General features: G+C 37.8%; 1 long non-coding RNA gene across 1 annotated transcript; it reads right to left on the reverse strand.

The window, feature by feature from the left end:
• Positions 1-3,369: 3,369 nt before the first annotated feature.
• On the reverse strand, positions 3,370-4,864 carry LOC308194258. The gene is made up of 3 exons (XR_013950405.1): positions 4,578-4,864; positions 4,323-4,446; positions 3,370-4,137 (listed from the first exon to the last, which is right to left on the reverse strand). It is a non-coding gene; the product is annotated as an uncharacterized lncRNA (long non-coding RNA).
• Between the last annotated feature and the right edge of the window lie 1,136 nt (positions 4,865-6,000).

Raw genomic sequence — 6,000 nt, forward strand, 5'->3', positions numbered from 1 at the left:
CTGTTCTCCAGGCTGAACATCCCCAGCTTTCTCAGCCTTTCTTCACAGGAGAGGTGCTCCAGCCCTCTGATCATCTTCGTGGCCCTCCTCTGGATTTGATCTGACAGGTCCACATCCTTCTTCTCCTGGGGGCCCAAACCTGGATGCAGTACTCTGCAAGTGGGGCCTCATGAGGGCAGAGTAGAGGGGGACAATAACCTCCCTCGACTTGCTGGTCACACCTCTGTTGATGCAGCCCAGGATGCAGCTGGCCTTCTGGGCTGCAAGTACACACTGCTGGCTCATGTTGAGCCTTCCGTCCAGCAGAACCCCCAAGTCCTTCTCTGCAGGGCTGCTCTCAATGAGTTCTTCTCCCATACTATACTTCTGCCTGGGGTTACCTCAACCCAGGTGCAGCACCTTGCACTTGGACTTGCTGAACCTCATTAGGTTCACATGGGCCCACTTCTCCAGCCTGTCCAGGTCCCTTTGAAGGGCATCTCTTCCTTCTTTGGTATCAACCGCTCCACTCAGCTTAGTGTCATATGCAAACTTGCTGAAGGTGCACTCAATCCCGTCATCTATGTCATTGATGAAGATATTAAAAAACACTGGTCCCAAGACATATCCCTGAGGGACACCGCTTGTCACCAGACTCCACCTGGACATAGAACCATTGACAACTACTCTTTGGGTGCGATCTTCAAGCCAATTCACCAGATGGTCCACCCTTCAAATCCATATATTTCCAATTTAGAGATGAGGATGTCATGTGGGACCGTGTCAAAGGCCGTATAGTGTTCCAGATAGATGACATGGGTTGGTGTTCCCTTGTTGACTGATGCAGTTACTCCATCACAGAAGGCCACCAGATTGGTCAGGCATGATTTGCCCTTGGTGAAGCCATGCTGGCTGTCCCAGATCACCTCCTTGTCCTGCATGTGCCTTAACATTGCCTCCAGGAGGATTCGTTCCATGATCTTGCCAGGCACAGAGGTGAGGCTCACCTGTCTGTAGTTCCCAGGGTCTTCCTTTCTACCCTGTTTAAAAATGGGAGTGATGTTTCCCTGTTTCCAGTCACTGGAGACTTCACCTGACTGCCATGATTTTTCAAATATTACGGAGAGTGGCTTGACAACTACATCAGCTATTTCTCTCAGGACCATGGGATGCAGGTCATCAGGGCCATATAGAAAAAGCAAAACTTGAAGTAAAGGGGACTGATACTGTTCCATGAAACCATCTAATGTTGAAAATACGTGTAAAATATGTAAACATATTTCAAATAAGTATCAGAAATATGGAGATCAAATACTCAGAGAAAAAACATATTAATCAGAAGAAAAAACACCTGTAGGATATTTAGTCTGTATGGAGTTCTTGTATTTCCCTCCTGTATGAAAGTATTTCTTAACATCAGTACATAATACAATGTTAATTTACAAAAGGAGATTGAACTGATTATCAGATTTACAGAGTCTGCATATTTCAAGGTAAAAGTTCATAACATTACTCCACCCCTTTCTGTAAATGCTTCTATTTCAGCAGTGTTTTGTTATGAATATTCAAATTAAGCATTAACTGTGCTGTAAAAGAAGGGAGGGAGGGAGAGGAGGAGAGGAGAGGAGAGGAGAGGAGAGGAGAGGAGAGGAGAGGAGAGGAGAGGAGAGGAGAGGAGAGGAGAGGAGAGGAGAGGAGAGGAGAGGAGAGGAGAGGAGAGGAGAGGAGAGGAGAGGAGAGGAGAGGAGAGGAGAGGAGAGGAGAGGAGAGGAGAGGAGAGGAGAGGAGAGGAGAGGAGAGGAGAGGAGAGGAGAGGAGAGGAGAGGAGAGGAGAGGAGAGGAGAGGAGAGGAGAGGAGAGGAGAGGAAAAACGAAAATGTTGGTCCACTCAGCAGTGAGAGCCGGGAGTGGAGTGCTGTCATTTCCTAATAATACTCTGTCCTAATAGGACTTTTTAAAAATCAGTTCTACCTTGTGTAGCTTTTCTACCCAGAAATGTTTCTCTCTGTCAGTGCCAGTAGGCTGTCCCCAGTACACTTCAAACTTGGAAGGCATCCAGTGAAAAGCTGCAGAGTTTTCACGTGCCCTACCGAGGGGAATCAAGATATATTGCATATGCAATGTATCATCCAATGTTCTTAGAACATGTAAAATATCCAGCTGTGCTGTTAATTTGGTCAGGCCTCAGGCCTTCCACAGCACATCAATTTCACTTGACCTACGTTCCAAAGCCTACATTATATTCCTAAGGAACTGGTGGCAAAAAGATTCTTATCGAGCTCTTCATTTTGCAAGAAAAAAACAAATGTCCCCCCCCCCCCCCCCAAAAAAAAAGCACACACACAAAAAAACATTTATAACAGATATAGCAAGCAAATTGTAATAGATATAATATAGAATTTTTCTAGTGGTATCTGTAGGCAAGAAGAAGAATCAGAGAGAAAATACTCCATTACATAACATTTGTAGTTTTTAATTTACATTCTAATAATTAAAATTAAATTATTGACTATTAATATTATTAATAATAATAATAACTAAAAAAAAACATAAAAAATAAAAAATATCCATTTGGCCATTTGGAAAATATTCTTTTAGCTGTGCTAAATATATAATATGGTTCCTATTTTTCTGCTACTCTTAAGTCTCAAAGACAATATCTTCAAAAATGATCACTGATATTTTGTATTTTTCTGAATTATTTTCAAAAATTATCACTGATTTTTTTTTTAATTTTGCTTGTTTATTTTTAATACCCAGATTTCATTAATTTAAGGAACATTGATTTAGAAAATGTTGGAAAAACTCACTGAGTGCTCTTGTCACTATTTTGAATAAATTTAATAATTCTTAAAGCTGTTCACATGTGTAATAGAGAGGAGCTTCTGATTAAAAATATTATTTTGCAAATAAGGAAAGATATTGGTTTGCTGTTTATTATGTTTAAATAATTCTGGCAGTGAATTCCACTTTTTTCTTTCCCGTATCCTGACAGGGAAGACCTTATTGAAAACAAAACAAAACAAAATAAAACAAGAAGAAGGTTGAGAGAACAAATGTAGTGAATTCAGCTGGTCAGTGCAGAAAGTTTTTTTTACAACAAATCAGAACATTACTAATACAGCCAGAGTTGTAGCAAAATGAAATGACAAATTATATGCATCCAGATAGTGATGGTAGATATTTTACAAACAAGAACAAGACATAAGAATCAAAATCCTTCAAAGGAAGAAAACAGCACTTTGAAAATTAAATAAAAAATGGACAGTTTACTTTTCTTTGAGGTAGTTTCAGAGGACATTTTTTTCTTCGAAGGATAATATATTCAACCATAGAAAAATATCTACTGAAAATATTTGCCATTACCTCTCTCTTAATCAGTAGGCGGAATTAATAGTTAAATCAAAAAGCTGGAAATTGGAAGACAGTAGTTTATGTTTAGGTTCTCATCAGTTTGGTACTTAAGGAATAGAACAAAAAAGCAGATGTTAAGTGTTTTTATTAGTTTATATAAGTAAAGCATTGTGGCACATCTTTGATATCAATATTCAATGATACTTAAAAGTGTAAAAATACTTAAAAATGTAGAAGTAGTAAAATGATAATCGAATCCCAGAAACCTCTAGGGTACTTTTAAATATATTGAAAGTGTTTAGTCATGTGTACATGTACATTATTTACAGTATTTACACAACATAGGTATGCGAAATTGAATACATTTGTTTATTTACATGTCAGAAGCAAATGGAAAGAACAACAACTTGTATGAGTAGGTGTATTAACCATCAACAAAGTACTTGATCTTGACATTTAAATAATTCAACAGGTTGATGAGAAATTCATTGCAGGTTTTGTAGGCTAAAAAGTACTTAAAGCTGAAGAAAAAAGTCTCAGACATTTTGAATTTACTACCAAAGTAACATGCTTATCACAAATTTAAAAACGTTTAATCACATATGTACAGAAGCCAGAATTTTTTAAGTTTCTAAATTTTCAATACTTACTAGAAACTACATATTGGAATTACTTATTTTCTTTTGCAGCAGCTCCATTTGTGGTTTTATTGCAGATTAATATTATCCTTTTTTTATGTTTTTGCTCATCATCAAAATTGGATTTTTCAGTCATCACTTAACTATCCAGGAACTCAGACTGAATCTGCAAAAGAGTGTTAACGGAAATAATAACATAAAATTTTACTCTTGTTTCACAGAAATAAGGATGAGGTAACCTACTTTTATTTATTGATGCAGTTTTGTGGATCATCTTAATGGAAATTGGAAGTCTGTGACTTCCTTTATCCAACTGGTTTGAACCCCATTTTCCCAAAGAACAGTACTCACCCTATTTTTGTTTCTCCAGCTGTTTCCTTTTCACTTGCTTGGGTTAATTAGGGTATCCATATGCCCAATTCCTGCTTCATGCCATATGTGTTTTCTTTAAATCTGTACTCAATAACTTCGCATTCTGATATATAAAGAACTGTGAGCTCATTTGACAAAGTATCAAGCAGGTAATATGATTAAAGGGGAATTTAGTTTATAAGTTTATAATCTGTAAGGAGAATTTAAAAAACAGAAGTGGTCCTGAGCACTCACATTCAATGGAGAATTTATTTTCAGAAATAAAGTTTTGCTCCCATACATGGAGTTGTTCTGTCCCTGGAATTCCTGCTTCCATCCAGTTTAACCCACTCTGCAGGTAGACTGTCTTGCCTGCAACACCAGGTAATTCCTCTGTTACAAGTTACCATTGCTGAGCAGTTACAATTTGAATTTTCCCTTCAATATGCAAGTGAGTAGAAGCCAAAATTCACAATAATCCCTTTCCCTTCCCTTCCCTTCCCTTCCCTTCCCTTCCCTTCCCTTCCCTTCCCTTCCCTTCCCTTCCCTTCCCTTCCCTTCCCTTCCCTTCCCTTCCCTTCCCTTCCCTTCCCTTCCCTTCCCTTCCCTTCCCTTCCCTTCCCTTCCCTTCCCTTCCCTTCCCCTGGACTGAAAGTACTATTTTGTTCAGTACTCATACGAAGAAGATTCTGAGACCAAATGTTTTTCAGAAATTAGTTCTAAAGTAATCAAAAATACATTATTGTGTTAAATAATATTCCTTTAGATAAGTAGAGAAGAATATCACAGAAAAGTAGAATCATTTAGGTTGGAAAAGACCCTTAAGATCACCAAGTCTGACTATCAACCTAACACTGCCAAGCCCACTACTAAACCATGTCCCTAATCACCACATCGACATCTCTCTTAAATGCCTCTAGGGATTGCGACTCCACCCTAAGAAGAAATCAAAGTTCTTACCATTAATTTATTATCAACAATCAATGGATAAAATCACAAAGAAAAAACACATTTCCAACATGCTTATGCATTCAATAATCATATTTCTGAAAATAAGCTTGGAAAAATAAGCATAAGGGTCATTCATTGTGATTCAAGAACCATATTTCTGAAAATAAGCTTGGAAAAATTGCTGATCACAAAATCTCTTACAGTTTGTTTGTATTTTATGTTCTCTTTTTGAAATGGTGATGTGGCTTTGTTTACTTTGTTTAACACAGTTTCAGTGGAAATATGTGAATAACATCTATGATTGTATGCCCAAGTACTTGAGAATCTGCAGGCAGCCTCACTTTCTGCTCACTTCAGAAGTCACCTAGGATGCAGGAGGTGCAAGCTACTGTCTTAGGGTGAATTAGGAAAATGTATTGTTTTCCCTCTTCTGTTGTACCAACAGAAGTCTTTGGATGGAAAGTACATCATGTTAGATGCTGTTCTGTAGTCCAAGTTCAAGTATCAATCCTGATTCCTTAAATAGTAAGAAGACAAGTAAGAAGTACTTAAACCTCTTGTCAGTTGACAGCATGGATGTAAGCATGAAGACATAAACATAGCCTACAGTTCTTTTGCTCTTATTATTACTCAGTGAATCAATTTTAGAAAACAAAGGAGATACTGGGTTTTATTTGTTTTGCTGCTGTTCAGAGAAAAGATTTATACTAGCTTCACATTATCAAAA

This window comes from Anser brachyrhynchus (genome assembly GCF_964034855.1).
Source record: "Anser brachyrhynchus genome assembly, chromosome: 4".
Lineage (NCBI taxonomy): Eukaryota > Metazoa > Chordata > Aves > Anseriformes > Anatidae > Anser > Anser brachyrhynchus.